This window comes from Pagrus pagrus (genome assembly GCF_965226575.1).
Source record: "Pagrus pagrus genome assembly, chromosome: 4".
In the NCBI taxonomy this organism is placed as follows: Eukaryota; Metazoa; Chordata; class Actinopteri; order Spariformes; family Sparidae; genus Pagrus; species Pagrus pagrus.
The window spans coordinates 17,555,189-17,582,628 of NC_140188.1; the positions used below are offsets into that span (position 1 = coordinate 17,555,189).

Sequence of the window (27,440 nt, forward strand, 5' to 3'; positions counted from 1 at the left end):
TATTATTGTCCTTAATCTGTTATTTTTCTAATTGATGGAATTATACTTAAGCTATAAAATATCAGATAATTGTGAAAAATGTCTATTGCAATTTTCCAAAAAAACCCAAGTTGATGTTTTCAAAATGCTGTTTTGTCCAAACACAGACTCACAATTTACAATGATACAAAACAGAGTGAACAGGCCGATCCTCACAATTAAGGAACAGGAAACAAAGATTTTTTTTTTTTTTATGTTTGCTTAATAAATGTCTTAAGATCTAATTATTATCAAAATTGTTGGGGATCAATTGTCTGTCGATCGACTTTTTTCTAATAATCATCTGTGGCAATACACTACGACTTGTATCACAGGGAGGTACACATCTTTGGCTTCTGCATGCCAAGTGCCCCCCTCACCTCTCCTGGGAGCAGTATGATCACAGCCTGTCCTCCTGTTCTGTGCTGAGTGACTCTGTATTTTTCTACATTTGCCTTCAGGGGTTATTAGTCACACCGGCCTGGTAGTCTGCCATCATGTAGGCCTACTGTCTATTTAGGGATGGATGTGTTTCCAGTTTGCATAAGGGTTTTTGTCTTTCTCATCTTTTACGTTGTCAGAATTCGGTTTGGACGGATGCTTTAGAGGGGTCGGCTCAACTGATGAAACATCTGCTGTAGCATCTCGTGGCTCTGTACAGCGGTGCAAAGTAAGAGCGATGCTTCCTAAATGATTGTGAAATTTGATAAAAATCATGTTTGAGTGTTGAGCAAATGATTCCCTGCATTTTACAATCAGCCCTGGGTCACGATGTCAATGCCATGACTTAATCTGAATGCGGAAAAAGTTGTTTGATTCAAATATACAGCAATATTTATACAGCTCTGATAACACAACTCGACAGGATCCTTTAGGTCAGTGATTATTTTGCATTTGAGGATCCAAAAACGAGTAAATGCGGATTCCCCCAGGGGACATCGTGTCTAATTAAAGCGCTGCCACTGTGGATTGGAACCATCAGAAATGAGACTCTCTGACCCATTTTCTTGTTCTGACCAATAGTTGAGGAAATTCTGCTTCGAGCTTCTTTAAATCTCATCACATTACGCCTTCAAATGCCACCAGAAGTGACTTTCATGCTTGTTGTGTCCCAAAATAAACTTCCCAAACCTCCACACCTCGCATTTGTCTCTCACGTCCTCTGTCCCTCTCTCACACATGCACACAAATTTGTTTTTTATTAGACCGACCTTTAGCCTATGTAGCCCAGAGGTGTTTCTATTTCAATTGAGGTTACAGAACAGGAAGCAAAACGTCAGAGTTTTCATTTTCCCGGCCTGCTGTCTGATCTCTGGCCATTCTTTTAATCTGTTTGTCTGGTTATTTCTGCCTTCCTCTGTTATTCTCTTTATCTCTTATTATCCCCTGCCCTCCCAGCCCCGCTACCACCACCAACAGCAGCCACGACCCTGAACTATTTTGTGTTGTGCCAGCAGCGCACCATCAAATCTACCCCATCGTTTACTAATCAGATAATTGCAGAACACTCACACTCAATAATCCATGAAATCCTGCAGAATCTGTCAAGTGAGCGCGCTAATCTGCCTCCCGCGTCGACTGTTTCCCCCATTTCTGATTGTGGCATTCATCACTGCAGCTACTGAGAAAGCTCACCATGAGATGCTTCAGTCAAAGAGGAAGTCACATACGGATCTATACCGGCGAAACGCGACTAAGAGATGTCACAATTATTTTATGTTGTTTACTGTTAATTTAAGCTGTCAGATGGGAGGACCATACTGCTGATCTACACCCCCTATTGGTCGTTTCATGAACAAGGATGATCTTTTCAAATTTTAACAGGTAACTTAGCAGCAAACTGGCGCCATGCCACTTGTCCGTAAAGATAAGGTTAAGTCGGGAAAGAAAAGCTGAAGCTCACACTAGTTTTATTGAGCATCAAGCCATCTTATTGGTATTGTCCATTTATCTTAGCTTAATGACTGTAAACGGGGGGCAACAGCTAGCCTGGCTCTGTCAAAACCAGTCTACCAGTACCTCTAAAACTCCCTAAAAAACAAAGTGTAAAAACAATGTGTTGTGGTGTGCCATCGTTGACCAGCAGCACTGACATCCTGGAGTCTTGTTAAGGTGTGGTTTCAGACCGATGGTGGAGGCTCCATACACAGAGTGGTATCTAACTCTCTGCAAGAAAGTGAGTAAGCATATTTCACGAAAGGTTTTGAAAATAAGACAAGAAGTAGCTGCCAGTTCACCTGCATTGGCCATTGTGTGCATATTTAAAGCACAATAGATACTTCCCCATCTCCATGTTTAGCCATTGCTCATCAGAAACCAAAAAGGTCAAAAATGAAATCAGCTTATTACTGTTTGTATCGTATTAACATGTAGTGTGAGACAGCGTCCTCTAGTGGCTGTAGCAATTATTACAACTGCAAAGGAGGATGTGAAGAGAAGTAGTATAATGAGTGAAAAGTCCGTATATGGAGGAGGTCGAGGATGGATTGTAGCAAGGACCAACGGTGAGTTCCTTAGTAGTGAAGAAACTTCACCTACCTAACGCAACACGTCACTAAGGTAACGTAGGTACGTTTGTAATGGAGGTTACAGAAGTGAAGCAGTGATTTTTAACCCAAACCATGATGTTTCCCTAAACCTAACCAAGCAGTTCAAGTGACTAACCAAACTGCGACTGTACCACGAAGGTCCGGTACATGTGTCATGTGTTACGCTGCAAAGTTGTCAAGGGAACGGTGATATTGTGGGAGAAGCTGACAATCGACCTATTCGGCCGTTCGTCCAGTTCACTATAAATGCATCACGACTTTCTGCCGCTGGTGCCCCAGGTATACAGCTGGCGCCCCCTCTTTTTGTTTCCTGCCCCTCAGACGTCCTCAGTCCGCCACTGCATAAAACGGATGCAGAAGTCAAAACTTTTGTCTTGCATTCCAGCATATGCAGTAACATGAAACATTTCTGTGTGCATTTTACATCTTGAACTTGTGTAATTTTACTTAGAAACCCATCTGAATTCATATGGACCCTTGAGGTCCCCGTCCCTCAGTTTGAGAACCCCTGCCCGTGTCGGCGTGTGGCGTGTCTCATGACAGACCCAAACTACATGAGCTACTTCTCCCAGGCAAACGCCCCGGCGATGCCATCACGCACGGTCGTCATAACGTATCCATCCGTTATTACCGGCTTGTAATCCCGGAGCAGCGACTTGTCAATAGACTGAGCGGGGACACGGATCCAGAAAGGGAAGGAGGCAGACAGGAGAGGAGCTGGTAGGCGTATCGCCTCCCGGGACAAACCGCCGCACGGTGTGAAAGTAACTGCAGGAGGGGACGGAGACGCTCACCGCGGCGCACCAGAGCGCGTCTTAACGCCAGGAGGACAGAGAGGACGCGGTCTGAGACAGCTTTCCCAGCGGGATTAATCATCATTTCTTCTGTCTGAAGCTTGTTTTTTTTTTCTCTTTCTTTTTTTTTCTCTTTTCTTTCCAAACCTATAACGCCTCTATTTGTATAGCTGCCATCCACCGGGCGGCACGCACTGTTGTCCGGTGTCTCTCCTTGGAGAGAGGAGGGAGGTCAAGACAAAGTCACTTCTGTGGCTGGAAAGAGGGGGGGGCGCGAGCATCTGACCGAGCTCCTCATCTGCCTCTGCAGTTTCTTTTGTACTCTCACTCTTCCATCTCTTACCTTGAGGCGGATAATCACCCAGCGGAGAGGATTATTATTCCGTAAGCAAGCTCAGATCAAGCGCGCAAGAGCCGCGGATGAGTGAGATGTGATGCTGGGTGCAGGGATGACAGCTGCTGAATGGGGGAGCAAAGAGCACCTATAGGGGAGCTTACGTGGAGACCGGCTGAGTAGCCTCAAACCGACGACCGTGCCCGCGTCTCACCGAGCGCAGAGGCGCGTCCGCACTCTCCCTGTCCGCTGAATTTCCTGCGCCGGATCCCAGCGACATCAACCCCCCTACGGCTGGCTGTTTTTCCTTTTAAACGACCGATGAACGGAGTCTTGGCGGAAACGCGGGGAGCTCATGTGGAGACCAGATGAGTGCGCAACGCGGCGGTGCGCCGGTGTAACGGCGCGTTTTCCACGCTCACAGCTCTGCCCCGGTGGATCAGCGGCGGACACCGGATCGCTGTAGGTGACAGGCTGCCACCGGTCGTGCACCCGGCACCGGGCTTTCCGCGCAAACTCAACGGGAAGTCAAGTGAAACGCCTCGCTTTGCCCTGCCACCACTCCAGGAGCCCCGCAGCGCGGCCAGCCTTGCGCGGTGCGAGACCATAAAAAAGTGGATATGATTTCTTGTTCAGTCTGACACTTTATCCGACCAGGAGGAGGATTATTTGACATATTATTCGCCGAGTGGAGTTCTTCACCTGGCTTGACAAAGTGGGGGAGATAACCATAGGAGAAAATAGCCTCCACCTAACCGGAGAGGAGGAGGAGGAGGAGGAGGAGGCGAGGGAGACGCGCAGGTATGACAGTCTCTTTATCTACTTTTCTCATCTGTCCGATTACCGCACTATTTCTTCCCTCCTCTCACCCCTCCATCACCTCCTGCTCCCCTTGTCCTCTCGGATATCTGTGCCGTGATGTTTGGAGTGGTTGATTTGTAATTTTAGAGGAGTTGAGTACACACAGAGATAGAGAGACAGAGGAGAAGGCAGATGGGGAGATAATGGCGCTGGTGTGTGTGTGTTTTTTCTCTCATACGATTTAGGGATGGTGATATCCTTTCTCTAGATTAAAGCCAGGAGGGGAGAGGAGTGGAGATGGAGATGCCGAGGGGGGGTAGCTAAGCACAGGGAGTGTGAAGAAATAGATCTGAATAAGAGGAGGGGGTGAGATATGTGCAGAGATGGGATAGAAAAGCAGGCGCATGGGAGGATGGGAGGCTGAGAAGAGTCCTGTGAGTTTGGAGGAGAATGAGGGGAGGATGGAGAGGAAGACCTGAGAAGAGGAGGAAGGATGGATTTGATTAAATTGTGGGGAGTGCAGACAGGGGGAGAAGTGAGAGGGGGGGAGTTAAAAGGAGTTGTCAGGGGGGGGGAGAGGGTGCTGCTGAGGTGGAATACAGAGGAAGGAGCAGAGAGGAGATGAGATGGCCTGGGTGATAGGAGAGAGGTGTTAAGGGGAGAGGAGGTAATGGCAGGTGACTGAGGCAGGACTTGCTGGCAGAGGTGAGTGGAGAAAATAGGAGGGGACAGGAGGAGGTAATGGAATGGAGTGGACTGGGAGGGGAAAGCCACCGAGAAGATGTTGGAGAGGAGTGAGATAAGATGGAGAGAGAGCAGGTGTTGCAGCTGGCATTGAAATGATCCCTTAAGAAAGCTCTAACAATAGCATGCTGGAGGCCAAGTGTAGAAGACTCTCACAGTGCTATGATGTGGCAACCTTATGGTATTATCCAGTGGATTGCTCCATAATGGTCTGTGCTGCACCATGGAGACAGAAAGAGAGAAGAGAGGAGAGGGGAGAGGGGAGTCGACAGAAAGCTGCACACACAGCCTCAACTATTAAGTTTGCCTTGTCAGCTCATCTGCTTCTCTTTACCTGGTCGGTTTTATCGTCCCTAACTGCCCCATTTGCATTGTGGTGGGGCTCTGCAGCGTCTCCGAGCCGCTGTAAAACACATGTAAACACACACGCCAGATGAAGTGAGGTTTGGAGGGAGTCCTTGCTTGGTTTTTTTCCCCTGTTTCTCGTCTCCAGCCGAAGCCTTGTGTCGATATTTAAATCTTTCCTTCCCACATCTTTCCTCACACATCGTGTTTAAGAGCGGCTTGCAGGATTTGTCAAATTTGAGTGAGATGTTAATGCATTTCAGATTACAATCGCGTATGCATGTAATCACAGTGCAGAGCAAGCGTGCTGCGCTGCAATAGGAGGTAAATGGAATCGTAAAGAGCACTTGCTGTCAGTGTGCGTCTTTGATCGTGACCCCATTTGCACCATGACATTTAAAAACTAGTGAAACTCATATGCAGTCAGGAGATTTGAGTAAGATTGAGCTTAGAGCCTCGAACACGGCAAATATGCCCAAAGAAGATTGCAGGCTGACTTTTTTTTTTTCCTTCCTCCAAACCAACACGAAAAAACCATTTCAATCATGCTTGTGTATAATTAGTAGTTGATGTAGTGCCGGAGTGTGCTGTAATGAGCTAGGCCTTGATTCCCTAAATCATCCTGCTTGCTGACATCTCTGTCACAGTGCCAACACGCACGCAGGACTCAAGAGTTATCGCTCATATTCTGCTAAAGCTCCTGTTTTCGAGATGCATCTTCATATCCCACTCATGAATACCACTATACATGAATAAACAGAAGATTCTCACACTGCCATGGAAACTGAGTTAAAGAATAAAAATTGGATAAAGAGCCTCAGGGGGGCATTGTTAGCTGCAGCTAGTTATCTCAATGTAAAAATGCAAGTGCTTTTTTTCTGAACTTCTGTGACACTCACATGCAGCAACTCATAAACAGAATACTTGAGGATCCTCAGAGTAATTGGACATATCTGTGCATGCAAACACAAGATCATAAACAAGAGCAGTGTTTTCAACAGCAGTGACTCCGAGCACTTTTGAGGATGTGGCAGCAAGGTGAGACAAGAAATTGCACATCAACTGTTTAATGATGGTAAATAGCCCAATTTATGAAGCCGCAGAACCCACGACTCTACTCTGAATGTTCTATTTATTCATGTGAGAGCAGCTATTTGTGCTCGTGAGAGGAAAATAACACTGCTTTTGTTCAGTCCTTTATTCATATGAGTCATTTTTGCAAAAAAATAAAAAAAAAGCATATTAATCTCATAGTATTGTGGACAAGCAATTTAAGGCAGAATGTCTATAAGAGTAAGAGCCAGCCTGGTTTTATGGGCCTTAAAGGAATAATTCACATTTTGGGACATTTGCATATAAAAAAAAAAATACACTACTTTATTGTCCGTACGATAAATATGAAGCTACCACCCGCAGCAGGTTAGCTTAGTTTAGCATAAAGGCTGGTATCAGCAGGATACAGCTAGCCTGGCTCAGTCCAAAGGTGACAAAATCCACCTACCAGCACCTCTCAACCTCACTAATTATCATCGTATATCTTGTTTGTTTAGTGTAAAAACAACACCTTGTGGTGCAGGCTATTAGCCGGACAATTTCTTGGCTCGGGGTAGTGACCTCCTGGAGGCTCAGCTGGATGCCTGCCAACCTCACGGTGTCGACAAGACTACAGGAAGTTACTGTGCCCAGGCTGACACACAATCCCCGATAAAACCCCGTTTTGTCCTTCTTTCCACACTTAAGTCTTCGCTTCGTCCCCTTGTTTCCAGTCTTTATGCTAAGCTAAGCTAACGGGCTTCTGGCACCAGCTAGCCTACTGAACCATACCTTTAAAGCTGCTGTAAGCGTTGTTTTAGCGTCGTTTTAGCTAACTTCCTGTCTGTTTTGCGTCACCACACGTATGAATCCTTTCTTTTTTTGCGGCAGCTCTCTTTGCCTCTTTCTTTTCTTCAAGCTTTTCATCTCTAGGCCTGTTTAGTAGTATAAGCCATCACAGAGCAGACGGGACCGCCTCTTTATGGCGCTCTCTGTCCTGATTCGATAAAGTAGCCAGGGATACCAATACAGTCCTCGTATCTTTTACTGCGTGACCAAATACTAATCATAACGGTGATTAATGTTGGAATACAGAGCCACTTAACACTCATTTCAATAAGAACATAACACCTCCAGCAGCCTTAGGCATCAGATGTCAGAATGGATCCAGTAAGGACGGACAGAATTGGCTCACATACTGTACGAGTTGTAAGGCGAGCGCAGGAAAGGCAGGAATTTCTTGCAGAGTTGAAGGCCAGAGACTCATTTGACCCTGATTTCCAATATGAAAACAGGGCGTGAAAGTGGCGCTTCATGATCCCTCTGGCTTACTGGGGTTTAGGCTGAAGGATTCAAAAAACATACCAGAGGGATAACTGGGGCCAAAGAGTGAGTGAAAAACTGCTGTCAGACTTTCTGATCATATTGAACCCTGCAGCCATATGGGCGCATACCGCTCTCCTATCGCTCAGGTGGCTGTAACTCAGATAAGCAAATGGTTTGGTTATTTTTATCTATTGCTTTCCGGAGCAGATGTGGGAGCTTGATGTGAGATGACATGTGGCGATGGAAGAGTCCCTGAACACTTCCCCTACTTCTGCGAGAGCTGACAATGCGTGGTGCTTTGTCATGTTTACAGTTTATTGAACTGATCTGAGTCGAAGAAGGGAAGCAGAAGCCTGGAGTCTGAGGGGAAGGATGGTATTAAGATTTTGGAAAACAATCAGTACCGACCCTTATTACAGTAACATAACGTGGGACTGGCTCTGTTAATGAAGTCATATAATGGATTAAACAATTACAAGCCCTGAGTGGCTGCTGAGTGGCATTGGTTTGTGCTGTCAGGGTGGGTCTGACTCCTCAGTGGCCATGATTCCTCTTAATGCCCGATTAGCTTGAAAAGAAATCCGGGCAACATTTTGAGCCGACTCTGAACAACAACGCCTTCTATTTTTGCCGCCATGTAAAATACCTTTCATTCTGTCAACACGAGATTGAAAAATGAAGCCGGGGAGACGTGTAAATTCTGGAGGAGTGCAAGTCTAATTGATTGATGTGTCTGCATGGGCGAGAGAGACAGAGCAGAAAAGAAATGGAACTCACACAGAGAAACTCAATGAGTTTTTGAGGAAGAAGGAAAATACAGTTTCATCTCTGTGGGGAAGTGATGTATAGGTCTGCAGGTACAAGTGAAGCTCCTGTGGTGGTGTTCTAACTCAGTGTCGACTGCATTTTTACATATATGCACTCGCTGGCCAATGGATACTGGATGCACGGAGATGGGATGGGATGGCTGCAGTAACGTTTGCAAGAGGATAAAAGGGAGTGATGAAAGATAGGACAGGCTGCAGAAAAGATGGATGAAAGGAAGGGAAGATAGAAAGGCTTGAGGTAAAGGGAGGGAAGAAGAAGTGGAACATGAGAGGCTGTTGGGGGAAATTGACCTTTATTCAATGGGGCATGTCAATTAAGGACAAATTTTGTATTTGGGGAATGCACGGAAAGGAGAAAGAAGGAGAGGGAAGACAGGGTTGATGAGGATACAAGGGACGGGATGCTTCATGAGGGAGGAAGAAAAGAGAGGAAGAGTAAGGGGGAGGAGCATGCGGAGATAATATTTCGCCACAAAGCTCTAGGTGTTAAGACAGCACGCTGCGTTATAGTTTGAATGTCCAAAATATGTCATCATGATGTTCTCAACACAGCGACATGCTGCCCACTACAGTGGGGGTTTAAATGTCTACACAGTTTGCCCACGATTTGTGTGTGTGTGCACTCGTGTGCATGTGCGTGGCAACAGATGCTGGTTCAGTGGCGCAATCCCACCTCACCAGGGAAGAGCGGGCGAGAGATGCTGCTCAAAGAGAGAGAGAGAGAGAGAGAGGAGAAGGAGGGAGGGATGGTGCCAGGAGAAAGAGAGAGAGAAAGAGGGAGAGAGCGGCATGCTGAATGCCAAGCAGCCTGGTATTAGAGTGGTGCTGTGTGGAGCAGGCAGGAAGAGGATAAAACACTGCTCTGCTCAACCACAGTATCCTATAAGTTTCTAAAACTTCACCTCTGGGGACGACAGTTTTATGATCCTCTTTTTTCTGTTGTTTTTCTTCAACCGTGAACAGATTCAGCTGATTTCAGACTCCACTTTTTATTGCAGATTTTTTTGTTCTTTGTTTTTGTCCTAGTCCAAAATTACAGATTTATTGTAGGAGATCAAGGAAGGCCCGCAGCATCTAACAGATACCAGGGGTCACCAGCCTTTTTGAGACTGAGGGCTGCCTCAGAGGAGAAAGAAAATGCTAAAATGGCTCACCAAAGATACTCGGGGCTCACCCGAGTAAAGTATATGTGTGGGAAACACTACTCTACGTTTAATAGGTCACATGTACTAGGAGACATCCTAGGTTTAAGGTGCCCTGTGGGCGACTCATATGCTTATTGAGGGCACCTTTGTTGGTGACCCCTGTTCTATACAGTGTTCTGCATAGAGCTGTAATCAACAGTAGATGAATAGACTAGTCAATCGAAAGAAAATGAATCGCCAATCATAATGTAAATTGATTAATTGAACATTTGCTGGTTCCATTTCCCTAAATGTAAAGATTTGCTGCTTTTCTTTGTAATTTACAACGATAAATGAAGAGTCTTTGGGGTTCAGACTGTTAATTGGACAAAAGAAGAGATCTGAAGACATCACTTTGGGAACAATTATGATGAGCATTTTTCACATAGACTAAACAATTAATCGTGAAAATAATCCACACATTAATCAATAATTAAAGTATTCGTTGGTTGCAACATTATAAGGCACAGGTTGTACTATACACTTTCAAAATTTTTATTGTAACCTCACTGTGAATTACTGGCTACTAACTGCCTTACATTCACCGTAGTATACAGTAATGATTTTATAGTAATAAACGTGAAAATTTCAGTGATGTATTGTGTTTCTATGGTAACCCAGACACAACATTTATGTAACAATACTGTATTTTGCTGTATAATCATAACATGATACTGAAATAATCAGCCGTAATGCTTGTAAATGTACAATGATTTATTTTATGTAATAAGTATATAAAATACTGGGATCTATTTTTATCACCCGTGGACTTTGGGTCATAACTGTGTGAAATATACTGGTGGGCAGCAGCAGTTCTCTGCCTTAGTGTCTTATTATTACTCACAAAACCAAGAGAAATGCCTTGGTTTAATCTGGCGGAGGGAGGTGCATGTATATTGACATCTGCAAAGTCATGACCTAACATATGTATTCTTAAATTTACATTTACTCATTTGCAGAGGCTTTTGTCCGAGGCAACGTGCAAATGAGGTACAATCCAAGCTGCACCAGATCAAGGCGAAGCATTCGTCACAGCCGGGAGCATTTTTGTATGCTTCACCTTGAATTCTAATAGAATATTTCATTTTTATTTGAATTATTACATACCAATTGCGACATGTCACCTACCTTTTTTTTTTTTTTTTAAATTAAGTCGAGCTGTGCATGTGTTCATTTGAGTCACATGAGAATGGTTGTTTAGACTGTTTAATCTGCAGCACGTGTTTTTGCAATTGCAAGTCTCATACAACATGGCTATCTCAGTCCGTCATGAAAGTCTGACACTGGGGAGCAAACCGCTTTAAAGTGTAATGAGATGAGCTGATTTGATTGTCTACGACATGTAAGCACATTAGTTCTTATCCTGCCCCTTTTATAACAGCATGTCTGTTCACATTTACGCATATGAAAAAAGTGTTGCATTAAACATCATAATTACTGTATTAAATAAGCATATTTTTTGACCACAGAGGCCCACTGGTACTTTCAGTTGATAATATGTGAGCACGGGGCGTGGGCAGAAAGGGCAATGGCACTGTCAATGTGGTATATGGAGATTTATGGTTCTCCCAAATTGCAGTAAGCACCTTCTGCTCTTCTAATTAGTTTATAGTGTAAAACTAATCCACAAAAAAAAAAGTCTAAATGTAGAAATTTGTGGCTAACCCCAGTTAAACACCACTACCATTACTGAAGAATTACTGAAGAATAAAAGTCTTGATCAATCATCTTTACTGAGTGTAGCTCTTACCGTATTTCCCATTAACAGCATGCAAATGGCATTGCAGTTTGGTTAAACAATGTTCGGTAATGCTCTGGTAAGCTACCAAGATACCAAAGACATAACAACATAGAAAGCGAATTAATAGTTGTAGCAATAATCTTTATTAAACATATTGCTACTGCAGTTATTTGGTTTTTACATCACATCAATTAATCAATTCATAATTTCGTTAAAATGTTGGATTTTTTCTAGTATTTTGTTTGATCTTGTTTTGTATCAGTTACACAAATATAGGCATGTTGAGTTAACGTATTGTTGTCCTCAGCGAATAAGGAACAACCTGATAATCAATAAATTGTTAGGGCCGGATCACACAGACTTGGTGCCGTAGGCACAGTGTGTTGTGCACTTCTGGATTAGGGCTGCATGCACAACCGAGTGCTTGTAATTAAAGGAAAATGTGATCCACCTCTGCTCCTTGCGCTGTGAGGTTGAGAAGATCTCATCTTCTGCATGCCTGGCATGCTGCACCATAGGAAAATAATGGTTTTGCATGGCTGCTTAACAAGTAGTACCTGAATAATCCTGATTCAAAGATTGTTTATCGAGCATAATGATGACTTACTACAGAACAGACTGGTAGGTACTATATTAATAAATCATTAGGTAATGATTATGTTTGAATCCAAATAATGACCCATTTCTTGATGAGCAGTTCTTGATTAACTCTGAGTCAGCTGCTGAGTGGCACAAACTAGTAAGGACTCATTCATTACTTATTGCTTATCCATTATTTACTCTTTCTGTAAGCCCCATGCAAAGTAATACATCATACTGAGATATTACTAAGTAGTCCCTCATTACTTTATAGCTACTGTACTTCATCTAGGCTTGGGTTGATATGGCCTCAACATAATATTTAATTATTTTTAGGCTATATCGAGATACATTGTATGTATCAGAATGTTTTGAAATCTCCTCAAAAGCACCTCATAAATGCTACGACAGGGCAACAACAACAGGCATCACAATATTTTGGAACAAATGTGACAGAATTGTAGGGACGGCTGTGTAACTTAATGAGATTTTTGATAAATAATCATTAATAATGTGGATATAATGACTAAATGGGTAGAACAGTCAGGTAATTTTAGAAAATGACACCACTTTACTATAATGTAGCCTTTAACTATAACAATGTCCAAAATCTAAGATGATATATAGTCTCATATTACGATAACAACATAATCAATACATTTCCCAGCCGTAATTTACGATTACCCACTGTGTTACCCTTGTGTCATAGTATTGTGTTGTGAATCCTGCACCAGGTCACATAAACAACACTTGGAGTGTATCATCTCTTCTACAGTCACACTGATGATTGATCACGACCCCTCCTTCCCCGCCCCCTCCCCCCGTCTTCTCCTCAGTTAAACAGCTGTTCTGTGTCTGCCTGTGTGTCAGTGTCTCTGTCTGCGTCCGTGTGTTTGTGTGTAACTGTACCTCTCGCCCCTCTCCTCTGTAATTGTCTTGGTCTGGGGTGACAGAGCAGACCTGACAGGCGAACCCAGATAGTGAGTGGAGATAGATTGAAGAGGAGTGTCTGCTCTCCTCTCTATCTCTCCTCATCTATTACTCGTGTCTGACAGAGGCAGCGCTGCATGATGGATGGATGCCCCGCTCTGTCTCTATCCACTTCTCACTCTGTTCACTCTGTTTCGCTCTCACTCACTCATTTTTCTCCACCCGGTTTCTCTTCATCTGCCCATCACTTGCTACCTCCATCTTTTTATAATTTCACCCTATGTTCACTCTCTCTGTTTCTATATTTTTTTCCTGTCTGTCTTCCTCTGTCTTTACATTCTTTGATAGCATGTGCATGGTTAAGGTATGATGTGTATGTGTCATTGAGATCTGCTAAAACAAATTACTGGGGCAGAGTGATCTATCATACTGTGTTTGTTGCCATTTATCAGTCTGCTGTGTCTTACAGGCCTGAGTAAAACTATCTGTGCTTACATCCAGTTCTCTACACTTAGTGCTGCAGGCAGAGTAGCTTGACTTTTTGCTTGTAAATGAGCACAGAAAAGAGCCGGGCACGCTTAGCCCAAAACGAACCTAAATTAAAAAATAGTGAAGCTGATGTAATTTGTAAGATGTGTTTGAGTCGTTCTCGGTGAAGAAAAACACCCTGCAGTATAGCTACCCTTAATGGCTTCTCATAATGTTTTATGTTGTGCCCTATTTAGTTTGTTTGAATAGTCGATGCGCATTGATCAACAGAAACAAAATGTAAAATAGGCCACAGTTAACCGAAGGGATCATTTTCATATGCTGTCACTGCCAGATGTTAATATATCCAAGGACACTGGAGTACCAGTCTGTAATTGGCATGGCAGGAGCCAACTGCACTTGGACGGGATTTGGACAGCCGCTCTTCATTTCCAACTTTAGTGAAATACTGAAGTTCATCATGTGCTGTCTCCAGCCAGCAGCACTTTATATCTACAAAATGTTCCCAAAGATAGAATTGAACCCAGAGCAGCTGTGGTCGCTGCACTTGTCGATGCTGTCAGTGTGGATGTCTTTCATTGAAACTACTGCCTGCTATTAATTTGTTCATTCTAGTCTCTGGCTCGCTCAGTTTAGTGTTTGGAATAGATTTCAGTGCAGTCCTGCACAACTTTTTGCTGCATTTTTGACACCTACCTTCAGCGGTGTCATGATTTTGATTCTTAAATCGAAATATCGATCAAAATGACGTTTCATGTTCGATCCCTGAAATCAAACTCTCTTTTATTGTGCTCTACATCAGTGCCTAGTTGCACATAAGATATTTATCCTGTGTGCATGAAGACAATCAACTGACTGACTGGTAGATTATTTATTTTCTTTTTTTCTGAAATACTTTTTTTGATTTGTCTGGGAGGAGGGTTTTGCTTCGGACTGACTTTGACAAACCCAACTTTGTAACAAACTGAATTTCTATCTTTTGTAGTTTTTTGTTGAATGGTGTTATTTTTTAGGGAATATTTTTGTTGATATTTGAACCTGCCAACCCTAGGTTGTTGAAAAATACTGGTCATAAAGAAGAATTTGGAAATGTGAAGGAAGTTGTCAGGGCATTAAGCCAGTGATCTGTTGATCTTTACAAATACAAATGTGATAGTCTACCGATGGCCTAGCCAGCAGTGCTGAATTTTTAAAAAAATTGAATGTGATGAATAACAATCAAGTATAAACCCAACGTGATGTCTCCCCCTGGTTTGCGATCTTCTGCTTTGAAGCCTCAGGTTTGGCAAAACGGCCGTGACTATATGGGCAATAGAGTGGAGCTAGGGAGGATAACTTGATTGGATCTGACTGAGAATCCAAGGAAAAGCTGTGGCAGCAATTTGTCAATCACAATTCGTACACTGCTTTAATGTCTATTTTACTCTAAATGGGACCATGATTTACAAAATAAACATCCTGCTGTGTTAAAGAAGACTTGAATCTAGTGAGTGAAACCATAAACACATCAGCAAAATGTATACTGAGGTAATAAGTCCCTGCATTGCGACTCCTGCATATTGGCTCGGTACATTCACAGTTGTTTCAAACACATTACAGAACTAACATAGTCACAGAACCTTGAACCTGTCTGATTTTTTAGGCGATGAGTATGAGACGAAACTCCAAGAAATACTGGCAATCACTGTGTTGGTGAAGGAAAACTGTATAACTGTACTGCAGAATGAATATAAAAGAAAAGTGCCCTTGGTCAAAATTGGCACATGTGAATAGAGTTTGCTGATGGCTCCTTAATTTTCTGATGGAAAGAGGAGAGTCTGAAAGAAATGCATTAACCCCCCATTTTGAAGGTTGATCACTACCAATTATACACCAGATGTAATCTTGTCTGTCTTCGTGTGTCTGTATAAAGCTCATTCTTTCTCAAGTATGCTCCTCATGTGAGGGCACTGATGTGTGTGTGTACAGGGGTGTATGAAGGTTTCATTTGAGAGGACGGACCACTGTAAATGCCAAATTTAAAAATGTAATTGTCATTGTGATTGAAACCAAACCTGGCAGGCTTTTGGTCAGGCAGGACAGACCTTTTATGTAGCGTGGCACGCATTTCTGTACGGGGTGTCAAAGCATTTGTATGACAGAGGACCTAATTACTGAATGCTCAGACACCCTACCATTATGACCACATTAGGACTGAGCATAATATTATGAGTTCATTTTATGAAACATACATAAAATATTTATGTGGAACTTAAGCAAGACATTCCTATTGCCACAAAGAGCTGTTGCAGTGAGGTTGTACCGGAGACAAAACAGTGATGAGGCAGAAATTCACAATATTCTGCTTATTCTTTAATATGACTATTTATCTTTAGTTTTATATTACTTACAGCTTCAATACGTTGTAGCTCCCAGCTCATCAAATATAGCAGCTTGGTCAGTGGGCTTAAACTTTAAACTCTGACACTTAACGAACCCATGCCCCCAGTGAGCATGCTAGGCTTCGAAGCCAACTTTTGTAGTGGCCAAACTGTGTAATTACAGTACAACGTCATGTGATGCACAAAGACTTTTTCCCCATAAGCTTACATTGTGAAAGAAGTAACTGTAAAACAATGGATACATTGTTTTGTTGCTTCACAACCCCACGAGCCATTTGGTGAAATACAATTAGGAAAATCTAGAAGAGCAGCATAATTCAATCATTTAATCTCTATTCAAGTTAGCTGGGTGCTAAAATGGAAGTTAGCTGGCCTGGTCTACTGCTCTATGGGCCCCACAACACGGAAAATCTGGGTAATAGTATAGCCGGGAAGTCGAGCGTTTTTGGCTTCATGCACCACTGAACAGTTTCATAGGAATGGGTGTATCCAGGTATTATTATAATGTCGTTGGACCAACCCCTCTAGCATCAGTTTTGGATGTAAAGGGCTCTGCAGTCCAGTTAGAAATACTGTATTACATATGCAATCCTCACAGTCTTCATCAGCTCTACTGCTGAAAGAGATACAGAGATGTGTTTGAAAGCTCTAGAAAAAGCCAATAACTGGACACTGAGTTAAGAATATTTTTGTGAAGCAGTTGTTTTCAAGGTCAGTAAGTAAAACTAGGTTGTCTTGTAAAACTCCACTTTGTATCAAATTACTGTCAGACAACCACTGGGGGAAAATGTTTAGGGAATTAACATCTAATGCTAGAATGTACAGCGCTTCGATCATAATGCACACTGTGTTTCTCATATGTGTGGCCTCTGGGGCGCTGAGTGTAGACTTGATTCCCCTAACCAGTGCACACTGCAAATAGTGTGACAAGTGAACAGACAAATTAATGAACTCTACTATAGTAGACTTTCTAAGCACTTAAAAACCTGCCCATGTCTCCTGATCCTAAAGACGGGGGACATTTCCCATTACATAGGATGTGATGTATGCTCCATACAAAGGACAGTATGTCAGCCTCAACTAATTTCTAGCAGAGCCTACTTCACAGAATTACAAGTAATACATCCTAACCTTGTCATCGATTTTGAAAAGGTTTGCTGCAGGAACAGTCGACCCCTCAGCCTGCAGCCCGCTCAGCAGTTCACAGTATTAGTGTTTATTAACATGGGCTAAAAGGAGAGACCCTGCTGGGTTGAAATGGTCCACTTGACACACCATGAGTCTGATAGTCTGCAAGATAGTCGGGAGAAATAATTAGACTTGAGAGGGCAATCTACTGCAGGTAATGGTGCTCTGAAGGACCTGTAGGTTCCCAGAGCTCAGTAATAGTTGGTGCAGAGGACGGTGGTGAACCGTGGAAAAATCATTGGGTATCAATGTTGGTAGTTTAGCTCAGATTCTAATCTGGACCACCATATTGCATGACTTTAATCTATTTATCTGATCAACATGGCTTTGCTTGTGGTCTGAATTGTCTAAATAGCATTGGAGCCTTGCAACTGGACATGCTAGTATTGACTGTGCTATCACCGTTTCAAGTGCTGAGCTAGTTACAATTCCCTCATGAGACACTGGGGAAATAATCTCACTGTAGCTTTTCGGAAAGCCTGTCAGTGGTTTAATATCAGAGTTTAACATCAAAAATTACATTTCTAGCTCCCTCTCAAAGCTGTCTGCAAGATCTTAATGTACTTTATCTACAGAGTGGAAAAACCAAATGATGGAATTATTTCAAGCAATTGACCATTAAATAATAAAATAGAAATGCCACTTACAGCAATGTGTTATTACTGATATAAATAACTTCTGGCACCATATTTACTTTCAATGCTACAACAATATTAATGTATAAATATCACAGCTTTTGAAAATCTGGTTTGTTTTTATTATTTTTTACCGAGCAACTTACTAGTTTTCCTCCCAAAACAGTGGGGTTCAGCAATCCTACAGTCAATATGGGGAGCTGGGCGCTTTTTCAAAAGCAGAATGTGGGTTAGATTTCCTTTGAATATGGATTTGAGGCTGGCACAGTGGTGGCTCACTCTGCAGATGCTGTTTAGCACACAGATCATAGAACATGTGCAAGAAGGCATGTATCACACACACACACACACACACATGCACTCACACAGGAACATATTCCATCATTCTCTCACAAACAGTTAAAGCGCACATGCAAAGTTTGCACTCGCACTTGAATATGCAAGGTCTCTTTCACACACTAAATTTTTTTCTACTTTACAGGCGCCTGTGAGGCTCCTGATGCATATTTGATGATGGTTTGATTGACAGTGGCGGAGGGCTGTGTCTGCGTGTGTGTGTGTGTGTGTGTGTGTGTGTGTGTGTGAGGGACCCAGCAGTAACTCAAATGGAGAAGGGCTGACGATTATGCAAAATGCCTGAAGGTGGAGTACCACCGATGGCAGCTAGATGCAGACTCCAAACAACCTTTGGCTCCATTAGAAAGGCATTTAAAAAGCGTCATAATAAAACATTTTGTACTCATGATTTCAAACGTAATTTAATGTGTTTTAATGTGTGAGTGTTATTGTCCCATTATTAGGATATTAACATTTTGTAGAAAGGTGTATTTTCTGATTTCAGTAAAACTTCATTTCACAGGTCTGGAAATGTTATGATAGGTGGTAATTACCAATAAATGTATCCGACATACTTACCTCAAATTTAATTGAAAATTACCCCAACATGATTTTCCAGCAAGCAGTTACTAAATAGCTGGGGAAGTCTTTACGACAATTTCAGGAAACGTCCAACTAGTTTCTGCTTAAGTTCTCCTGATCACACGTTTTAATTTCAAGCTATTTTCCGTTTAATTTCCCCTCAGCAAGCCACTAAATTGAAGTGAGTTGTTACAGACTCATTTCCAGCTAGTTTCTGTCTAATTTCCCCTCAGCAGGTCACTGAATCAAATATGATCAGCAGCTGTTAGTCAGAAACCAGTTGGAAACCAAATTACTAGAAATGTGTTAAAGAAAGCACCTACTATTTATAAAAGGGGCAATATGCAAGAATTTAGTTGAAAATGGTCAGATACTAAATAAGATTAACAACAGAATGTGAATATTAAGCGGTTTTGACATAATGCTGTCTGTGTATTGTGTTGAAGAGCAATCTACTGAAGATAGCATGCTAAGCACCTCGGCCCGGCCTGTCCCGGTCCAAAGCTCCTGTGCTAGCGCTGTGAACACTAACACTCGACTGGTTCCCGAGCTCCCAGTCTGAACCTCTAGCTGCATGGCTAACTGAGCTAACAGCAGCTACAGTTAGCAGCAGTTAGAGGTTACTCTGGTGATATGCTGCCCCCTATCTGTTGTCAGTATGAATTTGACAGGTGGCAAGATCTTTCACCATTAACTGCTTGTTGGAAAATATCTGAATATTATTTAAAATCTAAGAATTTTGAGGTAATTTTTCTTGGTAAGAAAATTCAGGTCTTGATAGTATCAGCTATGCAAAACAAAATAAAGCATTAGTTATAATACATGTAGTAAATTTACATGACTTTGTTACTTGGAACAAGCAAACAAATCATGATATTTCTCCTACATTGGATATTATTAACTTTCTGAATGACTCTTATTTGCTGTAGCCAGAAATGTTAACCACCCCACTCACCAAACTGTGTATCGTGCAGGTGTGTTTCTCATCCATAAAGGGAAAAGCAGTGCCCAAAAGTTTCAAATCCATTTAAAACAATTAGAACAAATTGCCCCTCACTGCCAGATGTGCCTCATTATTTAGAATATATGTGATGATACTGTGCACATAAAATGGATTACTATAATTTGCCACAGTGTACTGTTATGTTTTAACACCAACGTTGTTACTGTAAATAGCAAAAGCCTGAAGCAGATCTTAAAAGCATGCACATGCTGTTCATTTACAGAAGGTCCAGACTACACTACCGCCAGATTAAAACTGTATTTAATCAGATTATCTAATGTTATATGCTCTTTGGAGCTTGTTTGTTTGGGGAACTAATTGAAAGTAAATATCATTACACACTAATGTTTTAAATGTTTATATCACTTAGCCCAAACTGGCCATCAGAGGGCTGGTGAAAATTCGCCTGTCCATTATCTCTAGACAAGGTCAGTGTCACTGTGTGCACGAAACACTCTAGATCCTGGCTCTGACAAATGACACCCAGGTTCATCAATTGGATCGGTGGACCAGCAGGGGCTGGATGAGGTCAGACACCTGGCCCGGACCTCCTACTCGGCCTGCTCGGTTTCACATAGAGCCATGAAGATGCCCCCTCTCTAGAACTGGGAGCTGTTTGCTGCTGATGTGCCAAGCGCTCCATAAATCAGGTTATAGTGGAGCACAAATTACTCAGCAACCACCATAGGGAGGGAGCGTGAAAGCCAAGATGGCCGCTATTAAAAGCTGGAGTGTCCAAACAAACTCTGGTTGGTCCGATTCATGTGGTTTTCCCATTCAGGTTCGGTTTGGGTTTGAAAGTATTCTCAGTATTGCCGGCACTTATGGGATGTTTACAGCTTCAGTTTGATGGTGTCCAGCATTTACTGGCTTGACACTTTGTGTGTGTGTGTGTGTGTGTGTGTGTGTGTGTGTGTGTGTGTGTGTGTGTAGTATCCACGTGTGTGTGTGTGGGTGGCAGCTGTAAAAGTCCCCGTCCCAGCTGTTGTGATTTGATGCCAACTCATTGAGCTGGCAGCTGCTACAATAAAGTTGTAGTGTGTCGTCTCCATGCATCCCGTAATAATCCTGTGAAATTTGCAGCCATTCGAATCACTCCAGATTCATCGCTGACATTTATTGCTGCTGTTGGGTGTACACCTTGCTCGTCCATTTTGGGGATTGTCGTGAGGCGATGATGAGGCTTTGTAATGATAATTGTTGTCTCACAAATAATGATTTAATTGGCTTTTCCCCCGAAGGAGAATGAGTAATGAACTAAGCGCATTATATAACAGATAAATAGGTCACAATTTTGGAAAACAAAGTGCTGTTTGGAGGAGCCGTATGAGCTACGCAGTGAGACTCACGCTGCCCTCTGAGCTGCATTCGCTCGTGTTGGAGAAACAGAAACTAGAGCGGCACCAGCGTAGACACGAAGAGGCAAGTGCAGATGTGAGTCACTTTTTTCTTGTGCATTTTTACTATTATTCCTTCTCTCTCTTTTCTCCCTTATCTTATCTGCTTTCTTCATCAGCTTTATAAATTTGCCCAGAAAACACACCCCTCAATTTTGTAGTCATAACATCAGGCGAGCCACCTGTGGAGCTATTTGTCGATTATGTAGCCGATCAAAACAAATGTACCTGGGCGACCGGCCCAAGTAAAATAATTGGGATAGTGGGAAACACACAAAGCATTAGTAATCTTTTTTCTGGCCACTTACTGTTAATATCTACATTTCTACCAAATATGCTGAACAAATCAGTTCACGCATACCCCTCTTATCACTGAGACCTTATCAGCTGATCAAACAAGCTAATGGAATTATCCTCTGCGCAGTTCAACATCAGTCCGTGTCCTTCATAGAGCAAAAACTTATTCTGACCCTTTTCTGCAGTGTGATCTGAATCAATAATTAATGCCTGGGTGGACAACAGCGTACAAATCCTGACCAATTTACGTATTTGCTTTTATTTAATAAGTATGCTCATCCAAGATAATTGGCTCCATAACAGTAATTGTGCAGGTAATAGATGCCGCGTTTGTGGTTTGAAGTGTGTTGAGCAAATTCCAAAATCCTGCATCACTTATCCGTTCAACAGCGAGTGCACATTTCAAGCACAACATGAAAAGTTGACTTGTTGAACATGAGAGCTGCTCCTCTGACAGTATAATATGGAAATTACACACAACCCAGTTCTGGGCTCACTCTGCCAGGTGTCTGAACTTAACTTTAGCTGCCAGGCAGCTGTCAAACAACTGTTGCTACTTGTTAACTGCTGCTGTCTGTTTGCAGCCTGTTCCAATGCAATTCAAACAAATCCAGGGAACGTTTTTAATGTGCCGGCCTTACATGGGCACATCTTTCATGTTAAATAGTGTTGTTTAATTTATTAGCCAGCCTATACGATCCAGTTTTTTTGGCGGCGATCAAAAGTTCGCCTCTGTTGCTGTGGCCTCATCAAGACATCAAAGGATCAAGTCGTGAAAATCAACTGCCAGGCTTTGATGATGAATCTGTATCGACCCCGGTGGTAAACAATTCTAAACCTCGGGGAAAGTGTCTGGTCGAGTGCAGCAAAACTGTACAATTTTCTACATGTTCGTGTTTGATTCATGCAAGCTGAGAGAAACTGGCACTAGTGCAGTCCACTCCTGTTCGGCAGATCTGAGGCACAAGCAGGCCGCATGTTGGCCAAGATGGAACAGAATAAAGTATAGCTGCCCCGAATCTGAGCCAAATGATGACCTTAGAATGAGAAAGTTGCCCAAAAAAACCTCGCTTTTAGGATTTTTTGCGATCAAAAGCAACGTGCACCGAATGACATCGCAACAGCAGTAGGCCTACAGTAAAAAGGACAGGTGGCATCATTTACAGAAGGGTTGTAACACCAGAGAGTCTCTCTGCAGAGCACGTGTGATTGACAGCAGATGGGAGGGGAAGAGCAAAGGCAGACTTTCCAATAGTTAATCAATAGTGGATAGCATCTTTCTCTATAAGAAGATTAAGTATAAATGCTTATGGGTCACCAACTATGCTGTTGATATAGCTGAAAATACAACATATGAGATTCCATTGGTTAACAGGAGCTTTTGCCAAGTTATGAGCCTTAAGATTTCAGTCCTCGTAGAGTTTTAATAATGCAGGTCCCTGAATTTAGTCAGAACTAACACACACACCCACACTGGCCACTGGAGGCCACGTTGAGCAGCTAGTGTGTCAGAAATGCAATAAAAAAATTATAATTTTCTGGATGTACACAGAGAGCAGTGAGCACTGGGTTTACAGTTACTCAACCTCAAACTTTGTTAATGTTATTTTCAATATCTACAATCTCCACGGGCACCAGAAACAACCTCTCACAGTACTTGCGGTCCCCACATGCTCCCCCCAGCACTACATTTTTAGCTCTAGCTAGCGTGTGTGCCTGGCAGGCTTATATTAAGTACGACCGGCCCTCTGGAGAATGGCTAACAATCAAAAATGATAAACCTGTGACCATGACAAAGGTCAACCAAACAAACCCTGGGCTGAGAGGATTAATCACGTTAAGTTGCTTTACAAGAAGACCGTCAACAACTCCGTCCGACACGCTAATACTGAAGTCACAAAATGCACTCATGCGCTGGCATTTGTTGTCTCACATCATGTCCACTTTGCAAATTAGTGGCTTCCTTCAAATCCCTTGTTGGTGTGCAATTTGAATGAAAAGCACCAGACAGAGAGGTAATTAAATGCAAATCTATAGAGTGACTAATGCTGACAACAGCAGCCATAAATGGTATCTAAAATAGGTTTTGATGCATTGAAATCTTAAGGGTTATGTTTTTAACTGGGTTTATCTAGACTCATCTACAGAAAATGATGAACAGTTAAATAAGAAGTTTGACAAGGGGACTGAGCCTCTCACACCGGACACTTGTAGGGACTGTCAAAATGATTGTTTTCAAATACTGTCATGTTTTAGTAGTTCAGGATTTACATTTTTATTAAAACAGAAAATCCTCCCGACAGTCCGCACTGACTGGTGTGTGTTGGAGCTTTGAGGAATAATTTTCACAGACATAAACTGCATGACTCAAGATCACAGAAACTGTGTTTATGAAATCTTCTTTAAGGTGGCTTTTCTCTGATGCCGGTCCGGTCCCCAGGGTTTTAAATTACCACAAGAACGTATTGTGACTTTGAAGCGAACTCAACATCTTTTATTCACTTCTTCTTTAATTCCTTTTCATATACACAGAAATTGGGCAACTTTGGTTTGCATTTAAACGAGGCAACGTTACACATCAGAATCCCTTTTTATTCCCTCATTTTGTGTCCCTTTTAGGTACCATTTAATTCAGCTGGGGATAGATAATGGATTGAGTGCATCCATAGAGAAGTGGGATGATTTGTCAGTAAAGCAGTGTTTTTTCCCATGATAACATCACTGAAACTCTTGGGTTTAACATCACCATCGTGACCGGAATTTTTTTTTTAACATGTTTTTTTAGTCCCACGAACACTTCATTTAGCCTAATAGAAAGATAGGTTTATATCACAGGAATTTCAAATTGTTCATTACTGCAAATGTTAAAGGATAAAACCATTATAGGTCCCATCTTATACATATTATTAACAGTTTTACCTTCTACTTTGGCTCCTGAATTACCTTCACATTCTAACGTGAAAGATTTTTGAAAGAGCTGTGCTCTGTTCTTACATTTCTTTCTCTTCTCTGTGTTTTTTGTTTTGTTTTCAACTCAAAGTAAGCGCCAAAGCTTTGCTCCAGGTGAGACACAGGAAGGATAAACAGACCCGTTGTGGAGTTGAGGGAAGGAGAGTGGTTTATCTTCAACACCCGGCAATGATTTTTTTATTATGGTAGAAAGATAAAGTGATATTCAGACTGTCAGCGCGGCTATATGTGTGGGGTTTTTTTTCCGCACATACACACAATCAAATGGTGGATGTCTCCTGCTCTAACTGTCAAAAGGGAACAAATACTTTTTAATCCCTATTATCATTGCATGCTTTATATTACTAATTAGCCAACTTGTAATCTTCCAGGTATGTTGACAGTCGATTAATTAGTGACCCGGAGTGTGGAGTTTGTTTGCCTTGTTTAATTGTTTATCATTAACGAAAGATGCAATAATCTTCCATGCATTAGCTAATCAGTGTTTATCAGCGGGCGATTTGTATGCAAAACATAATTAATGCTAAACCCTCAACAGTGTAAATAGACACTGCAAGCTATAGAAAAGTATAAATATTCATGTTATTGTGTTTCATATTTTTGGTTATCAGAGCTGTGCTGATGCTAGCTGCCAACTTCGGTTACTGTTTGGGTGTTTGCCTTGCTCTGGAAGATAAGGATGATCAAGGCCCACTCCCAACACAACCCTTGCCCTTTGTTTTGTGTCTTCATGACCAGGATGTCCCAATTCTTGTTGGGGTAGAGGGTCAGGGTGAAGTGTTACGGCTGCATGGCCCTCCAAACGGAGGTTAATTAGAGGCACACTTCTGAGAACTCTCTGTTGTTTCAATGTATTACAGTCTTTTTCTTTATAGTTAACATGAAACAATAACTACTAGTTTGCCACTGTGTTGGTAGCTAATTAACTAGCCGGATAACGTGACATTGTTAGTGCTGATTTGTGGGTGACAGTCCAAGATTTTGACGTATTTCAGTGTTGCATACCCCCCCTTTTGATGGCAAGTCTAAAAGGTACCACTCCCCTAATATCAGTGCAGGCTGGCAGGGTAGGAGCACCGTTTACATAAATGCCATCGATGACAACTGATGACGTATTAGTGTCTTGAAGGGTTGTCCCATTTTAAAGTGGGTGATTTCAACCACTACTCGTTGTTACTCCGTTATGAGGAACAATCACTCGAAGGGGTAGAGGGGGACCTACAGTAATAGTTCAGTTTCCTCCATCATGCTATCTGTATACATTGGTAGTTACGTTTAATAATATTGACATCATCCTTGAAACAAACTGGTGCTTCCAATGTGCACTGCACTTGTGAACTTAAAACACAACTTTCAGGAAGAGAGACTCAAAAATCAAAGCTCATGGGTTGCATCAGCTTGTGTGATGTAATGCGATGAGAGTGTGACCACATTGCAATATTCCCCATCTCCTTGTCAAGCTGGGGTGACATCTCACTGAAAAGCCTTAAAGCTTTAGAGCGGTTTTGTAAAGACAAAAAAGTATTCACCATGTTTTGCTTCTGCCTCTCCTCTCGCGTCACTCATTAGATGTTGTCATAAAATAAACCAAATTAAGAAAAAGCCGATAAAGTTCACCACAGACAACACGCTGGAGGAGCCCCGAAATGGATGAGATGTGCCTCAGGAACCCTAACATAAATTAAATCAAGTCCGAACTAAATGAGTGTGTTGATGAATAACAGGGGAAATGTAGAAAACCTATTTCCAATTCAGGTATTGCATTTCAGCATGAAAAGGTCTGGTTGTCTTCTAATTTAGTGTTGCTGACAGTGCAATTCTCTGAGACCAATTTGTCACTACATGTTGTGTGTCCGTGTGTGTGCGGGTGTGAACACTCATGCAAGTCACTGTAAATGATTGTTCACCTACACCCACATACGCAAATATGCGTGCGTGGACAACATCAGATCTCTTGCACACACAAGGATGCAGTGAGTGTGGCATCCTTGTGTTCAGCTGTGTGTAAGAGCAGCCACTTTATAGATTGATAATTAGTGCAGCATGCAATTTAACAATTGATCCCCATCAGCTGTACTTTATGTATTCACAGTATCCGTCAGTCGCTCTTTCTCTCTTTCTCGTTCACTCACAGACATTTATCTCCACTCACCTCATCCCTCTGTATTTGTCTGTTGAACACATGCGCATTCACACACTCGCTCTTCTTGTTAGATAGAGGTCACATCGATACTTGGGTTTGAAACCTTTTTTACACCTAAAAGGAAAATCAATTACAGCCAGTGACTGGCATGTCAATGTGTGCAGCGATGTGATGTTTTTCAGTTGTCCACAGCTGTGTGAGTGGGTTTGTCTCCATGTCTGCTCAGGTGTCTTAAATGTTTGTCACATGTGAGATGGGAAAGAATCTCCTTTAAATTTTGTGTAAAAAAATTTAAAATTTGCCTGTACAACTGCTGTTGCTTACAGCCACGCCAGCCATGGCACAGCTGCGTTTGAGCTAAATGCTAATATCAGCATGTAAACATGCCAGAATGCTAACAAGCTGATTTTTAGCAGGTATGCCATGTTCATCTTTGTATGTTTTGTTAACATGCCACCATTTGCTAATTAGCACTTGACGGAAAGAAGAGCAGATGCTGATCGGATGTCATTAGTTTTGTAGGTTTTTGACCGTTAACTAACAGACAAATTCAATGTGCAATATGTAAGAATTGGCCACCTTAAATTCATGCTTAAAACAAATAAAGGGCACCTTCACCAGAGTTACCACTAATTGCTGCTAACTGTAGCTGCTGTTTGCTAGTTAGCTCAGTTAGCCGTGCAGTGGTATGGACTGTGAGCTTTGGGCACTGGGGGAGTGTTGGTGCTTACATCACTAGCATGGGAGTTTTGGACCGAGATGCACCAAGGCTAGTTGGTTAGTATGTTAGCCTCAGTAGATATCTCTTCAACATA

General features: G+C 42.2%; 1 protein-coding gene across 2 annotated transcripts in view; it reads left to right on the forward strand.

The window, feature by feature from the left end:
* Window positions 1-3,169: 3,169 nt before the first annotated feature.
* LOC311256109 (leucine-rich repeat and fibronectin type III domain-containing protein 1-like protein) overlaps window positions 3,170-27,440 on the forward strand; it is a 187,894-nt gene continuing 163,623 nt past the window's right edge. For both annotated transcript variants that reach the window (XM_084350934.1, XM_084350933.1), the window contains exon 1: window positions 3,170-4,496. The gene's annotated coding sequence lies outside the window, so the exon portion shown is untranslated. The remainder of the gene's footprint in view (window positions 4,497-27,440) is intronic.